The sequence below is a fragment of the Phascolarctos cinereus genome, unplaced genomic scaffold, assembly GCF_003287225.1.
Source record: "Phascolarctos cinereus isolate Bilbo 61053 unplaced genomic scaffold, phaCin_HiC Scaffold_4;HRSCAF=312, whole genome shotgun sequence".
Classification (NCBI taxonomy): domain Eukaryota; kingdom Metazoa; phylum Chordata; class Mammalia; order Diprotodontia; family Phascolarctidae; genus Phascolarctos; species Phascolarctos cinereus.
In genome coordinates, this window is record NW_027555847.1 from 221,020,966 (window position 1) to 221,038,478 (window position 17,513).

Genomic DNA, 17,513 nt, shown 5'->3' on the forward strand with positions numbered 1-17,513 from the left:
TGGGAAGGGGAAAAGAAGGGGTAATGAGGGAGGGGAAAAGCTTGCTTCCAGAAAGCTTGGAAGCAGAACAGGAGGCCCAGGGTGCCCCTGGTTTGGTGTCAGGGATGGGAGACTCATCTGGTGCTGACGGAACTCTCCCAGAAGTTGTGCACATGGAAGGCTGGGTTTCAGCCCATGCTTTTCCCCTCTGTTAATCAGTGACTGAGGGAGCTCCCGATACCACCAGCTGCCTGCATCTCAGGGAGAGGGAAGGGGTGGGAAAAGCGGGGGTCGTGGCCCTACCCCCGCATTCCTCTGCAATTGGGCCTCACCCCACATCTGGGTTGTTTTTCCCCTGCAGCTGGGCTGAGCTAAGAAAGATGCTTTCCCCCTCCTCAGTTGCCCTGCTACCCTATCCTTCCATCTACCAGCACCTGCTGCAAGGGTTCACACAGAGGGCCCCCCTCCCTGCGCCAGCAATATCCGGGGCCAGGAGGAGGGGTGGGAAACTAAATGAGCTTAGGGACAAGAACGTTTCTCTCGGGAAGATATCTACTCTCCACTCTCCCTTTACTATCCCTTATCCTGACCATCCTGTTCCTCTAATCACAAGCAACCCCCTTCTATGCCTATCCATGAGGCCCTGTTTCATTCAACTGGAACTGGGCAATGAGGCTGGAAAAGAGAAAAGCTATGGGGTAGCTTAGTAACATTTCCAGGCATAGAAAGAGACACTATTCAATAGATAATAGATAGATGTCTAGCTGTTGTGTTGTATAAAAAGACTTACTTAGCTTTGTGACCTCAATGTCTCTGAAACTGTTTCCTCCTATGTAAAATGGTAATAATAATAATAATAATAATAATAATAATAATAATAATAATAATACCTCCATTACTACCCTCTCAGGGCTAGATAACTTTAAGCAGTTCCCTTTTTCTCTCAGACTCAGTTTCTTTTCTTTTTTTCTTTCATATTTTCTGCAGGTATTTTATTTTTTCCACTTAATAGTATTTTATTTTTTTCCAATCACATGTAAAAATGGTTCTCAACATTGATTTTTATAATATTTTGAGTTCCAAATTTTTTTATCTCTCCCTCCCTTTCCTCCCCCTTTCCCAAGACAGCAAGCTATCTGATAAAGTCATACATGTACAATCATATTAAAAATATTTCCACACTAGTCAGACTCAGTTTCTACCTCTGAAAACTGAGAGGATCTGACAAAAGTAAGGGGTTTATAATCTTTTTGTGTGTGTCCTGGACCCCTTGGGCAGCCTATGCACCCCTTCTCAGAAGAATGTTTTTAAATGCATAGAATAAAATGTATAGGATTACCAAGGAAACCTATTCTATTAAAATAGTTTTCAAAATAGTTTTTTAAAAACTAACGACCTCAGATTAAGAACCCACATCACTAAAGGATTCCCAAAGGTACTTTCTAAGTCCCTCTGCTCTTCTGTGATTCCTTGTGAAGAGGAGGGATCAGATGCCACCGAGAATCTTCTGGCTGTTTCTGTTCTCGAATACCTTCACCACAGAAGGCTGGAGCTGTAGGAGACACCGAAGACAGCTATCCATCAGAGTGGCTGGAGAGGCTTCATCCTTTGTGGGTCGTAGGGAAGGGAGAAAAGCAGGCTAAGGCTGGAGGTCTCTTCCTTCCAGAATTTGGATTTTCCACTTTTTTCCCCTTCCTTTCCCCCGACTCCCTCTGCCTTCCCCATTAGGGCACATCAAACAGAAATCTCTCTTGTCTACATTCCCACATCTGCCCACACATGGATTTCCAATTATCAGTGGGGCTCAGTGGCCACCGTGGAATGCAGAACAACCCTTTCTCCAAAAGAGCCTGCTGCTTTCTGGGAATAGGGGCAAACTTCCTGGCCTTATCCAACTTGGGGCATGAAACAGCAGAATCCCCAGAGGGAAGAAATAACCTGGCAGGGGAATGAAAAATACAGATCGCACAGAGTGTTAGGAATAAATATACACAGGCATCACCTACCCCACCCCACTCCATCCCCACTCAGCCCTTGTATGCAGATGTATGGGCACATATGCTCAGACATAGCATCATAGGATTTAGAGCAGGAAGGAATTTTAGCACTGTCAGTCCAATTTCCTAATATTTTATAAACGAAAGGGAGACCCAAAGGAAGTGACTTGCCCAAGGTCACCTACATAGCATTAAAGGCAGGATTTGAACTCAGATTTTCTAGCTCTCTAGCCAGTGTCTTTCCATACTCCACCCCTGTCCCTAGTCCGAGTGGCCATGCAGGCTTCCCATGCTGGGCTTGAAATTTGAGGAAGATGCCACAAACAATCCTGCTGGGTATGTCAAATAAATGGGACCAAGCCCAGTGCGTGACCATCATTCTATCCACAACACTGTGCTTCCTTTAACTCCTGGCTATCCTAATAACTACCTATGTGACCTTGGGCAAGTCACTCTCCTATCAAGGTCTCAGTCTTCTCCTCTGTACAATGAGAGAGTTAGATGATCTTTGTATTCCCATCCAGCTCAAGTCCCTATGATCTATGCCAAAAGGAAAAAAGAAAAAAAGAAAGATGACCTTTTCCCAACTGGTCCCAGCTGTGTTATGATGCCAGGGTACACACACAGGGTACATCCTGGAGGTTCCCTGGCTTTTGCTGTCTCCTCTGGCTGACTCCTCTCCTCACAGAGCCAGTCACACACTTCCTTTCCTAAAGAGCATGCAGGGCTTCCTCCCTCCCAGATCTCTCTCTCTCATCTATCTTTCCCTGGCCTCATTGCCAATGACGTTTGTCAGCCAGAGAATGCCAGGTGGAAGAGAAAAGGAGGCCATGGATTTGGGGCTGTGCATGCAAGAAAAGAGCCAGATGGTTGTAATCCCAGTGTTTTATGGAGTAGGGGTGGAGGCTGGGGGACAGAGGGCGGGGAGACAGGCTTAAACACCTGCTCCAGGATTCTCAGTAGTGAGGAAGGCCCTTCTGGCTGAGGGAGGTCTGCCAGACATTCCTGACTTGTAGGGACAGTCTCTGTTTGGGCCTGTTTTTTAGGATGCCTGGATCTTTCTCCTCTCTGGGGGCTGAGGATGGGGACACAACCCTCTACATTGTAGCATTCTGCTCCCTCCGCCTCCCCAATCCCACCTCTGACAATGAGACTTTCTTCCCATCCCCATCCCTCATACAGCAGCCCGTAGAAATCCATTTCGAGAACGAAGGACGAAAAACAACAATAACAATCATTTGTTTTACATGCTGAGAGTTAGAGATTTGTAAGAACTGCGTGGGATGGAAATATCTGCCCCACGGTGACCTGGGACCCCAGGGAGAAATCTGGTTCCTTAACCACCAGATAGGCAATGAGATATAAGGTGACTGCTTTTGTTAAGCAGGGAGACAAACTCTTTCCCACCCCGTCCTCTGCCTGTTGGCAGGATTCCGGGTGAAACACTCATCCTTCAGCATACAGCTGTATCTAGGGCAGGGTGACCAGAGCTATGGTCTAGGATGATGTATTTAGACAGCAGCAACAATGACGTGGTTTCATCGTCAGTGGCCACACCCCAGGTAAGCTCTTCCCTCACTTTCCCCTTTCCCCAGGTGCAAAACTTCTTAGGTCTGGCTCTGTTTCAGCATCTGCCTCACTTCATCCAGGTCCCTAGGAAGCCTGTTGAGTCTTGGGGGTAGGGAGAGGAATCTTATCCTGCAGAAAGAGAGATTTACCAGCCTCTCTGCTACTGTAATAGAGTATGAAGAGAAGGGAGCAAGTGTTTAATAAATGCCTTGTATGTGCCAAGCACTGTGCTAAGCACTTTACAATTATTATCTCTTTGGATCCTCACAGCAACCCTGTGAGGTGGGTGCTATTATCACCCCATTTTACAGTTGAGGAAACTGAGGCAGACAGAGGTTCAGTGACTTGCCCAGGGTCAAATAGATAGTAATAAGTATCTAGGACAAGATTTGAACTCAGACCCAGTGCTCTATCCATTATGCTGCACATCAGATCCCCTAAGACATACAATATTCACATACGACAATCCGGGGGAAGGATGTGTTCATTAGACCAAGACTAGAAGACTAACCTTCAAGTGAACTTAATGCCCTGTCACAGTCTTTATTCTGCTGAGCCTTTCTTAAGTAATGTGTCACTATACAGAAAGGCATTGGTGGAGAAAATCCCAACCTTCAAGTCAGGAAGACCTAGATTAAGTTCTGACCTATGATCAACTCTGGTCATCTCACCTTGGGCAAGTCACTTAACCTCCCAATGCCTTAGGCAACTTTTAAGACTATATTAGTAATAATAGTAGTAGTACCCAGCGCTTATATAGCATTTTAAGGTTTGCAAAGCACTTTATAAATATTATCTCATTTGATCCTCACAACAACCTCAGGAGGTAGGTGCTATTATTATCCCCATTTTACAGATGAGAAAACTGAGGCAGAGGGAGATTGAGAGACTTGCCCAGGGTCATACAGCTAGTAAGTATGGGAGGCATGATTCAAACTCAGGTCTTCCTGACTCCAGGCCCAGCAGTCTATCTACTGCACCACTAGAGAAGATGCTGACCTGTGTTGGTAGGGGGATTTTCCTCATCTGGAACCTATGATATCATAGTCTCTTCACCTTCTGTCAAATGAGGTGATTAGAGAAGGTAATCTCTAAGGTCCCTCCCAGCTCCATATTTTATGATCCAGAGTGGCACATTGTGAGAGCCAAACCTAACAAATATGGCAGCATCTACACTTACATATATCCTACACATATGCAATTCAAGTCAGCAAAACACTTATTTAGTAGAGCTATCCACAAGGCTCCAGGATATGAACGTGAAATAAGACAAAGGGTATTGATTTAGTAGCTACAGGAATTGGGTTCCATGACCAGCTTTGACATTTATCAGTTTTAAGACCATGGGCAAGTCATCCCTTGTGACTAAGCCTCATTTTACTCATCTGTAATATGGAGATAATAACGCTTACAATATATCTACTTCATCAGATTGAGGTGAAAATCAAAGTAGATGATTTCTTATCCCTTACACACACCGTGGAGTGCTTAGAGCTTGGTCAAACATCAAAGACACCAAGGTCATCCACTGCATCCTGGTCCATTGCCAGTTGTCTTGACTTTTGTCTTGCCGCCAGACCTGGATGACTTTGGAAGAAAGAACAAGGTCAACCACTTTCTGCAGCTCTGCCTCACTTAAATCCAATTCGCACTCAAGTCAAGATGTCACCTTGTGATGTCATTGGTTCTCTGAAAACAAAAGACAAATACCAACCACAATGCTCTACACACTCTTTGATCAAGTGACACTGTGCTCAAATACCACGCTTCATCTCCAGACTGCAAACATTTTCCCCCTTGGCTGTCCCCCATGCCTGTAATGCTCTTCCTCTTCATCTCTGACTTCTGACTTTCCTGGCTTTCTTTAAGTCTCAACTAAATCTCACTTTTTGCAAAAAACCTTTTCCAAACCCCCTTAATGCTAGTGCTTTCCTTCTGTGATCATCTCTAATGTATCCTGTCTATATCTTGCTTAGATATTGTTTGTGTGTTATCTCCCCCATTAGATTGTGAGTGCCTCTCTTTTTTGTGGTGACCAAGAATTGGAAATTGAGGGAATGTCCATCAATTGGGGAATGGCTGAACAAGCTGTGGTGTATGATTGTGATGGAATACTTCTGTGCTATAAGAAATGATGAGCAGGCAGACTTTAGAAAAACCTAGATTTAGATGAACTGATGCTGAGTGAAGTGAGCAGAACCAGGAGAACGTTTATACAATAACAGCAACATTTTGAGATGATAAACTATGAATGACTTAGCTCTTCTCAGCAACACAAATGATCCAAGACAATTCCAAAGGACTCATGATGGAAAATGCTAACCATCTCCAGAAAAAGAATTGATGGAGTGTGAATGAAGATCAAAGCATACTATTTTCACTTTCTTTATTATTTTTTTCATTTTTTCCCCTTTAGGTCTGTTTCTTCTTTTACGATATGACTAATATGGAAATATGTTTTACATGATTGCACATCTATAACCTGTATCAAATTGCTTACCATCTTGGGAAAAGGGGAAGGGGAGGGAAGGAGGGAAAACATTTGGAAGTCAAAAAAAATTGTAAATGAATGTTTAAAATTTTCTGTACATGTAGCTGGAAAAATTAAAATACCACTTAAAAAAAAAAGATTGTGAGCTCCTTGAGAGCAGAAATTATGTTTTGCCTTTCTTTGTATCTCTTGCATTTAGCACGGTGCTTAGCACATAGTAGGCATGTAATAAAAACTAGTTGACTTATAACATTGAGTGCCAAATAAATGGAAGTTTGTCTTATGAGATACATCGGATCTGAATTCTGAAGACGTAGGTTTGGGTCCCGGTTTTCCCAGTCACCAGAGAATTACTTCACCTTTCTAAGCCTCAGTTTCTTTGTTTGTAAAGTAAGGATAAATAATCCTTGCACAATCCCTTACAAGGGGTTATAAATTTAAAGACTTGTTAAATTGCAGTAAGGCATTGTAGACATGTGATGATACAGTCAAATGCAATCCTCAAGGAAGTCAAAGTCTTAAAAGGTGGTGAAGACTTGGTATCACACACCTGTAATCCCTACTATTGGGATGGCTGAGACTTTTGGATCTCTCATGCCCAGGAATTCTGAGCTACAGTGGGCTAAGCCTATTAAGGTCTGAACTAAGTTTTCCATTAATATAGTGAGCACTTGGGTCTCAGGAGTGAGGTCTGGAGCAATGGGTTGACTAGAGAAAAAAAAGCTCCTGTGCTTATCAAATTAGTACCAGGCTCCTGCATTTCCAGCCTGGGTGAGAGAGGTTAGACCGGTCTTTAAAAAAAAATTAAGAACTTGAGGTGGCCTAAAAAGTGATATAGTGCAAACTCTTAATTTTACAGAAGAAGAAACTGAGATTCAGAGAGGTTAAATGACTTTCCCGAAGTCACACAGGTTATAAGTAGAAGAGACAGGATTAGAACTAGGGTCCTCTGTGTACAAACCCTGTCACTTTCCACTGTATCATGTGGTTTTCCTATAATGCAAAGCAGAACATAGTACATAGGACAGATACAATTCCTAAGAGACTCATGTAGGGAAAGATGGGCTGAGATGATGATTTCTCCCATTTAGAGAGGGCTTGGGCTTTGTCATTTTCAGTGTCTTCACATCTGTTATCTCATTTTGTCTGCACAATGCCAGGTAAGATGAGTAGGGCATTCATGCTCCCATTTTACAGAAAAGAAAAATGAAGTTCAAAAGCTGTGGAGTGACTTGCTCAAAGTTACACAGCAAGAATGAGGAATAATAATAGCTAACGTTTACAGAATGCCTACTATGTAGCAGGCACTATGCAAAGTACTTTACAAATATTATTTGTTGTGATTCTCACAACAATCCTGGGAAGTAGGTGCTACTTACATGTGAGGAAACTGAAATGGTTGAGTGACTTACCCAAGGTCGCACAGCTAGTAAGTAGCTGAGGCTGCATTTGAACTCTGGTCTCCCTGACTCCAAGCCCAATGCTCTAGTCACTTACCACCTTGCTGCCTTCAAAAATCACTTGAGATTTCAACTTATTTAAGCTCTTCATGCTCCTAGCCCAGAGCTGTTTCCATCGCACTGCTGCTGCCCCAAGGCAGAGGGCATTTGGGAGTGGGAGTAGGTTCAATTAAAGGCTATCTGTCTGCCATAGTGAAATACAGTATGACTTCCTCCCTCATCCCCACCACTTTACTTTCCACTCCACCCCGTAAGGGTATAAATCATCAAGGATATTTACCATCCTTGATCCAAGACCACTATGAACAAAGATTGCTTCTAATGTGTGTGTTCAGAGTTGGGGATGGGGGTAGGATGCAGGAACCACTGCACAGAGGGAGTTTCCTACTGTCCCACCTTGCTTTTGCCCTGTGCAGGGAACTACTCAGCTCAGTGATACTCTAGCTGGTTCAGGACAGGGATGAGGGACAGGCTTCAGTGGCAGCCTTGAGCTGGGACCCAAGGGTTGTGAGGTTGCTATCAGTCATTGCCTTCAGCAGGCAAGCAATAAGAAAGGCCTGACTGCTGCCTCTGTTTGTTTTAGGCAGAGGGACTAACTCACTCCCCCACCCCCTATCCCCTGCCTCTTGGCAGGATGCAGTGTGAGACACTCAAACTTCAGCATTGATATCACTCTTTCTGAGTCCCTGGGGGACACTGGGAGGGGTGGGATGGATGCAGGGGCAGGGATAGGGTAGGGTTCTGATGGAAGAGCTGACCAGCCTGAGAAACTCTCAGGAAGGAGCAGGGCCAAAGAGGCGGGTGTCAGGGAGGATTCAGGCCCTGCACACCCACCCCTTTCCTGACCCCATCTGAGCTGTGGGAATAAGCCTGGGAGAGGGAGGGAGGTGGGGGCGAAGGAAGCCGCTGAGCTTGGTCCCATTCCAATAGCCTCCAGGAAGTAAGAAAGCGGAGGGGACTCATCCAGAGCAGCTCTGAACTGGGCCAGTGCCTTCCTTCTGAGATTATCTCCCATTTATCCTGTCTAGATCTTACTTCTGCACGGTTGCTGTTTGCATGTTGTTTACCCCATTAGACGATGAGCTTCTTGAGACTTCTGCCTTTCTTTGCATTCCCAATGATTAGCACAGCACCTGGCACATAGTAGGCACCTAATAAAGACTAATTGACCGACTGACCTCCCTAGCCACTGCCCCTGCTCATCCCAGAGCTCCAGATTCTCTCTCTCTTTCTCTCTCTCTCTTTCTCTCTCTCTCTCTCTCTCTCTCTCTCTCTCTCTCTCTCTCTCTCTCTCTCTCTCTCTCTCTCTCTCTCTCTCTCTCTCTCTCTCTCTCTCTCTCTCTCTCTCTCTCTCTCTCTCTCTCTCTCTCTCTCTCTCTCTCTCTCTCTCTCTGCCTTTGACTGATTAAATTTTTGTGTTCCTATTGGTATTTAATCCAGCTCTTTGTTTCTGCCAGTCCCCATAAGTTTCTCACATCCCTTTTCCCTTTCCTTCTCCCCATCTCCTTCTCTTTTGCAAATCACTTTTACTTTTTCTTGTATCTCTTTTTCTCTTTTGGTCTCCTGTCTCAATATCCCTGGCTTGCTGTAGTGGTTTCTTGGTTTTCTGTCTTGCTGATTCTTTGGTCTCTCTCCATCAGCCCCTCTCTCATTCCTGTCCCTCCTGCTCTCATCTCTCCCCTTCTGTCTCTCTGTTCATTTAATTCTCTTTCTCAGTTCCCCTCAATACTTTAATATCTCTATTTAATATCTCGCATGATCCTTTTCTGTTTCTACCTGTTTTTCTCCTTCTATCTCTCTGTCTCGGTCACTCTCCTGTCTCTGTCTCCTTATCTCTTCTCTGTCTTTGCTGCTTTTCCTCCATCTCTCAATTACTATCATCTCTCAATATTCATGACTTTGTCCTTCTCTCTCTACTAAATCTCTTTGTTCCAATCCCTTTTTCCTTGTCCTGTCTCCATCTCTGCTCTCCCATATCTCTGTCTTTCTTGTCCTCCTTCCAGCTTTGTTTCTGCCTGTCCCTGTTTCTCTCTACCTCTATCTCTGCCATTGTCCTTACACTTCTGTCTTTTTCTCTGTTGCCTTCCTCTCCAACTCCCTCTTTATCTCCCTCCCTCCCTCTCTCCCCTTCTCTCCATTTCTGCCTTCTTTTCTCTCTGTCCCTTTTCCATCCCTCTGTTTTTGTCTGTTTTTTTCTTACTCCACCGTTCTTACCCTCCAGCCCTCTCTCTCTCATTTTTTCTTTTTCCCTATCTTTGCTTTCTCTTATCTCCATCTCCCCATTCCCTTTCCATCTCTCTTTCTGACTGCTTCCTTCCATTTCTCTCTCTGCCACTGTCATTATCTCTTTATTCTCTCTCGGCCTTCTTTTCATCTCTGCTCCCTCCTGTCTCTGTCTCCCTGACCCCTCTCCATCTGTTTCTTTTTCTGTCCTAGCTTCTCTCCTGCCATTCTCCTTATCCCCCTCTCTTTCTCCATCTCTGCCTTTCCCTTTCCCTGTCCATCTCCTTTTTTGTCTCTCTGTCCTCTCTCAGCCCTCTCTGTTGTTGTCTCTGCCCCTATTCCTCTTCCTTCAGCCCTCTCTCACACCATCAAGGCCCTAGAGGCTGATTCAGCATGTACAGGCTGCAAGCCAATGGCATTTGCCACAGTTTGCAGTGAGAAGCTCTTGGTGTCAGACCCTCAGTGGAGACATACTGAGGTCTCAGGAACGTAAGCCCCAGTGCTTGCCTGCTCCACGGCAGGGGTCATAGCAGTACCTTCACTTCAAAGAGGCTGGGCAGGTTGGCAGTCAAAGCTAATTCCAAGCCAGCCACTGACATTAGGAAGAAGCCAGTCTGCAGCCAAGGGGTGTGAGTTGGTAGCTGTGGAGGTCAACCAGGAATATTTTGACCCTTTGTCCCGAATTGCACAATTGGCCATGTGCAGGTCAGAGGGCTTGCTCATTTCTTTGCAGTGTCAACAACTCTTTGCTAGAGCCACAGTGCCCTCTTCTTCCCCCCATTTCCTCCCCTATGCCAGCACTAAGCAAAGTGGTGTACACATGTTGAGTCAATAAGCATTGTGTAGCAAGATTTTTGTTAGATGAGGTCCTTGCCCTAGAAAGATGCAAAATTCCAGCCTCTAAGGGCTCTAAGAATCTGACCCACTCTAGTCAATCCCAACTTCCCAGAATAATGCTTAGAATTGGAATGGCCTCCTTCAAAATATTCTCCAAGTGTTTCCCCACCACCACCACCACCACCACCACCACTACCACCCTTACTTTCCTCCTGAGGGACACTACTCCACATTTTCCAGATGGAGAAATTGGATTCCAAGGCTACTCAGCCATAAGCAAGTGCAGGAAAATAGGGAAGAAAGGAAGAAATCAGCATGTTGGGTTCTGGACAACTAGACTAGGACTCCATTTCCTATTTCTAAAGCTGGGGCAGGGATGAACAAAAGTCATCTGCTCCTTCCTCCTACATCTAAATTATTCCAGACACATCTGACTCTCATTCCTAACAATTAGATCTCTCTCTCTCTGTGTCTCTGTCTCTGTCTCTCTGTCTCTCTGTCTCTCTGTCTCTCTCTCTGTCTCTCTCTCTCTCTCTCTCTCTCTCTCTCTCTCTCTCTCTCTCTCTCTCTCTCTCTCTTTCTCTCTTCCTCTCCACACATTCATTTCCCCTTCTGCCTCCATTTCCCTTCTCCATCTACTCTATTCCTTCTCTCCTTCCCAACACCATCCCATATCTCCCATAGAGAATTGAGTTCAGGCCATGGATACACACATGAGAAGCTTCCTAATGGCCAAAGGTAAAGAAACTTAGCTTCACACATACAAATTCTTCACTATCATTTTCACCACCTGTGTCTATGCCTTTTTCTGCTTCTCCCCTTGAGTAGAAAACTCTTCACTACTTCAGTCCTCCCTAGTGGCAGATACTGATGGAGCCTCAGAAGACTTTATATGTTGATCAAGAACTGTACTAGTAGGCCCTGCCTACTGGGAACTTGACCCACAAAATATCAGAACTGGAAAAAACCCAAGAGGTCATCTAGTCCGACCAGTGCCTAAGCACACTTTCCTTCTACAACATCACATCCCCAGTGAGTGGCCAACTAGTCTTCATTTGAAGACCTCCAGCTACAGGGACCCCAGAACCTTCAGGGACATTCTCCTTTTTCATCATTCTAATTGTCAGGAAGCTTTTTATTATATGAAGCTAAAATATTCTTCATTGATTGCTCAGGAACTAATTCTAAGTACCCCTAACTCTTCACAGAGACATACAAAGAAATGGTGATAATTAAAGATGGAGATGGAGATGGTCATGGTAAGTGGTAATATCTTTTTTTTTTGGGCTAGGCAATGGGGTTAAGTGACTTGCCCAGGGTCACACAGCTAGTGAGTGTTATGTGTCTGAGGCTGAATTTGAACTCAGGTCCTTCTGACTCCAAGGCCAGTGCTCTATCCACTGCTCCATCTAGCTGCCCCCCTTTTTTGTTCTTGTTTTTGTTTAGTGGTCATGTCAATAGGGATGGTACTGATAGTAGTGAGGGTGGTGGTGATAATGATCTTAGCAATGGTCATGGTAGTGGTGATATTGCTGGTGATGGTAGAGAGGGTGACAAAGTTGATGGTGATGAGGGGGTTGATCATGTTGGTCTATTGTAGTGCTTGACGGCTAAGGTGGTGATGGTCATGATAGTTGTGGCGATAGTTGTGAAAATGATAGTGAGAATAATGGTATTGGTGATGATGGTACTGGAAATGTTGATTGTGATGGTGAATATGGTAGTGGCAATGATACAGTGTTGTTGTTGTTTAATTGTTTTCAGCCTTGTCCAACTCTTTGTGGCCCCATTTGGGGTTTTCTTGGCAAAGATGCTGGAGTGGTTTGCCATTTCCTTCTCCAGATCATTTTACAGATGAGGAAACTGAGGCAAATGGGGTTAAGTGACTTGTCCAAGGTCACACAGCTAGTAAGTGTCTGAGGCCAGCTTTGAACTTAGGAAGATGAAACCTCCTGACTATAGGCCCAGCATTCTATCCACTGTGTCACCCAGATACCCTAATGATAGAGTAGTAATCGTGTTAATGGATGACAGTGGTAGTAGGAAATCCATTCTCCTAGAAGGACCATAAAACACACAGGTGAAACACATAAGCTAGAGAGACTAGGCTTTCACAGAGGCTCAGTCATGTTGAACTCTTAGTCACCATGATGACACTCAGAACCACTGATAAACTCATCAGGTTGGGAGAGTGACCAATGTGATATAATCACTTAGGTTTGGGGACCTTCAATAGTTCTTACAGATAGATTGAAAGTACAGCAACTATACTTTTAGCGAATTAACTACAGTTGAGACCTGTGGTGGCCGTCACTTTACTCTGATCTCCAAACTCTCACACCCAAGCAATGGCTCCTTAGTCACAGATAGCACCTCGCTGCTTCAATACCTCATTATCACCACCACAATCACTATCACCACCGTTACCATGATAAGGCACCACTGTTGCCACCACTACCATCATTGCTTCTACAACTGTCACCCTAATGACATCCACCACCACCATCACTATGATGATTGCCACTATCTCAGTGACATACCTTGGTGACCTTATTATCTACTTTCTGTGCATCAGTGATCACTGCTGTGAATATGACTTCGAAATCTGACCTCCATCTCCCCTGACATCCCATTGAAAACACATTTCCAATAGGCAGTGGGTTTCTGCCTGAACACAAAATATCCAAAGACTAAACTCACCACTTTCCCTGCTCAACCTCCTTTAATTTTCCTGTTTTTGTTGCCATCACCAGACTCATAATCTTAGAATAACCTTTAACTCCTCATCACTTGCTACCTACACAATATGTCTCATTTCCATTCTAGTTCAGACGTTAATCTCTTCTTGCCTCGATATTGTGGTTGTTTCTTAAATGGCCTTCCTGCTGAAAGTCTCAGATCTACCTTTTGAATTACTGACTAAATAAACTTCTAAACACATGCCACTCTGATCATCTTACTCCTCTATTCTGTATAAATAATTTCAGTCATTTTCCAGTTGTCTCCAATTCTTTGTGACCCCATTTTCTTGGCAGACATACTGGAGTGGTTTGCTATTTCCTTCTCCAGCTCATTTTACAGATGAGGAAACTGAGGCAAAAGAGGGAAATGACTTGCCCACGGTCACACAGTTAGTAAGTGTCTGAGGTCAGATTTGAACTTAGGAAGCTGAGTCTTCCTAACTCCAGGCCCAGCATTCTATCCACTGTGCCACCTAGCTGCCTTCTACAAATAATATAAAATGGCTCATATAGACTCTGCCTTACTACCAGATAAAGTATGACAGTAGTAACTATCCATAATCTGGCCCCAACTTGCTCTCCTACTGCTCACTTCAACCACTTAGAGCCCAGTCAAACTGAACTTTGCATTGTCCTTTCCTCTCCAGTCTCTGTGCCCTTACTCACACTGTTATGAACCATGCCCACCCCATCTCCATTTGCTAAAAATCCATGATCCTTTTCCAGCCATGGGCATGCTCAGATGTCAGAAGAGATTTGCCTCCATTGTCCATCAATGTGGAAAGAAGGATGGCTTGACCTTAAAGGAGGCCAATGAAATTGACAACTCTAAGTCCTTTTTTTTTTTTTTGGCTAGGCAATGGGGTTAAGTGACTTGCCCAGGGTCACACAGCTAGTAAGTGTTATGTGTCTGAGGTCAGATTTGAACTCAGGTCCTCCTGAATCCAGGGCTGGTGCTCCATCCACTGTGCCACCTAGCTGCCCTGAAAATTAAAAGTTTTGAAAAGACTGTCTGAGGAAGGAGAGGCCAAGACAGGATTCTCCCTCACCTTCCCTCTGTGTAGTATCTGTCTGTAAAGCTTATTTAATACAGCTTCCCAGACTACCAACAAAACAGTACAACCCCACACATCTTGCCTGTTTTCCCTCCTCAGATTTCTCACTGCATTCTACTTTCCTGCTCTTATTTCACCCTCCTTTGCATCACAGTTTTTTGTGTGTCTTTCCATTCCCTAAAGCTGTGATCTCACTGCGATCTAGATCTGTCACATGGCTAACATGTAGATTGGTTTTTCCCACTTTCTTTTAAAATCTTTGTTACAAATGATGGTTTGATGGGTAGCAGAGGGGAGGAGAGTTATGTCCGGGAATAAAAGTGATACAAATTCAAAAGATTAAAAAAAAATTTAAGATCAGTATCATAACCATCTTCATATCTTTAGCCCCAACCTTGAATAGGTATATGAGTGTTTATTGAAGGCATTGCTGTCATCACTGCCACCACTACCACCATCAACAATAAACATTTATTAGGTACTCACTATCTGTCAGATGTCATGCCAAGCACTGGAGACTCAAAGGCAGAAATAATTGGAAGAGTGCAGTGCCTCTTGCTTATAAGCCATACTTTACAGAGTTAGTCAATAAACATTTATTAAGATCATTATGTGGGGCAGCTAGGTGGAGCAGTGGACAGAGCACCAGCCCTGTACAGCTGAGTTCAAACACTTACTAGCTGTGATCCTGGATAAGTCACTTAACCCTGATTGCCTAAAAAAAAAAAACAACAAAAACAAACCCCTATTATGTGCCAGGCACTGTGCTATGCTCTGCCTATCCAATTGACAGTCACTGCCCTCAAGGAGTTCACAATCTAATGGGGAAGACAACAAGCAAACAAATATATACAAATAAGCTATACACAGGGTAAATAGGAAATTGTTGTTACTTGTACTTCGTTCTCGAAGAGGACCATGACATCAGGAAGGTGATGCCATGACATGCGAGTGAATTGAATTTAAGTGAGGCAGGGCTGTGCAAAGTCCAGTGGCCAGATATAGATCAGGACAACTGGAGATGGCCCTGGATGCAGTGGGAGACCTTGGCTTTTTTAAGTCAGGATCTTTCCCAGGTCTCAGTTTGACTGAGGCAGTAGTTAAAACTAGATAAAGGACGAGGCAAAGAATGGCCTCTTTTACTAGTCAAAACAAAAAACAAACCCTAATCTGGCTGGGGAAGACCCTCAGGGTTTCTGGCCAAAACAGAAACAATTGCTTTTACACTTACTCTGAGCCATCAGGGCCCACACAATGACCATGGGAAGCTTGGGCTGGGGTCTATTGTTGGCCATCTATCTATCTATGAGAGTCAGAGTGATTTGGGTTTAAGGCATGGTCCTTAAGAAAGAAACCTAGCTGGTAAACTCCTCTGGAGGAGAGAATGAGGCTGGTGACTTTGCATAGGCTTCCCTCACTTAAATCCAATTCACTTGCAAATCGTAAATCATGGCTTCACTTTCCTGAAGTCACTGTCCTCTTCCAGAACAAAGAACAAACTACCTGGGGACCCAACCGGCCACTTCCAGTTGGGCAACACAGCTCCTTCCTTCTTTCTTTCCTCCCTTCCTTCCTTTCTTCCTTCCTTCCCTCCTCTCCCTCCCTCCCCTCCCTCTGTCCACATAGGATATCATACCCTTACCTGTAGGTGCTCTGCCCAAAGGAATATACCAAAAAAAGGAAATCATCAAAAGAGGGAAGGCACTAAGAAGGGTTGGGAAAGTCTTCCTGAAGATGGGATTTTAGTTGGGACTTAAATGCAGCCAGGGAAACCTGTAGGTGGGGAAGAGAGCATTCCAGGCATGAGGGGACAGTCAGAGAAAATGCTCAGAGCCTAGAGATGGAATGTCTGTTCCTTTACCCAATTTCCTTTTTTTTTTTTTTTGCTTTTTGGTGAGGTGATTGGGGTTAAGCGACTTGCCCAGGGTCACACAGCTAGTAAGTACCAAGTGTCCGAGGCCAGATTTGAACTCAGGTCCTCTTGACTCCAAGGCTGGAGCTCTATCCACTGTGCAACCTAGCTGCCCCAGTTTCCATATATTTTAAGGTAAAAAAACGTATCAAGTTAAAATGAAGCTATTTTAATTGAAAATTTCTTCTTTTCATCTTTCTTATAATTGGTGTTGATTTTACTCTTTACTCCAATGAGTTTGAAGGTCTAATTATAGAGACAGATAATTCATAAATGATTCCCAAAATGGTAATCAATTGTTTCCTATCTCTTAAAAAGTTATTTTCATTTTGTGATGTTATTCAATCATCACCATGTCTAGTACCTTCCAACTATTTTCTTCAATAAAATATTCATGATATTTTTAAGTGTAAGGCTTCATGTAGTCTACATTTGACCACTTTTATTGCTTGCTTCTGAGGTATATTTTTCACCATATTTTTTTCTGTCCTCCACTATGCCTATCAATTGATATTACAATGTTATATTATATATATAATATTACCTATTACATTGAAGTTATTGAATATATTCAGATTAAATTTTATAAGTCTTATTAAGTTTGACACAGAATTTCTCTACCTCATCCTCTGCAACAGATGTTGACACATAAGCTGCAATAATCTTCGTGGTGGTCTCTACATGGATGCGCATCGTGGGTACCAGGAGGCAAGACCACCAAAGGTCCCATTAAATTACACATCTTGTTGTCTTTGGACGTGTGATAAAATCAACTTTGCAAATTCCTTCTTTTGCCTCACTAAATTTTAGAGGGCCTGTGAGTCATCCTTCCGTTTAATTACAACTTCCTTCTTTCCCCAGGGTTCATTTACATCAAGAATGTCAGTATTGATACAATTCAGTTCCTCCTTCTCCCATGTCAACTCATTTGTTACTGGACAAAGATCTCTCATTTAGATTAATGCTTATAAATGATCTAAGAACTGTGTAATTCTTAGCAGCCTCTGGATCCATTTCAACCACTCCAATTCCGTCACTCTAAAACTATAAGGCGACCAAACAGAATCAAGGTCCATTTTGTATTTTTCTTTGTTCTATGGGTTGCCATGGCAAAAGAATTCATTAACCCCATACTGGGAAAACCGGTCAGAAAAGCCACCACCAGCAGGGCACCCTTATTCCTCCCCTCACCCTTGAAGATCCTGCAACAAATTTGGGAAGGTTAAGCAGGGGGAAAGTCATTCCTGGA

At 43.8% G+C, this 17,513-nt stretch overlaps 1 long non-coding RNA gene across 1 annotated transcript; it reads right to left on the reverse strand.

The window, feature by feature from the left end:
* Nucleotides 1-875: 875 nt before the first annotated feature.
* LOC144456859 (uncharacterized) lies at nucleotides 876-16,972 on the reverse strand. The gene is made up of 4 exons (XR_013486035.1): nucleotides 16,886-16,972; nucleotides 15,995-16,125; nucleotides 5,024-5,132; nucleotides 876-1,585 (listed from the first exon to the last, which is right to left on the reverse strand). It is a non-coding gene; the product is annotated as an uncharacterized LOC144456859 (long non-coding RNA).
* Nucleotides 16,973-17,513: the final 541 nt, after the last annotated feature.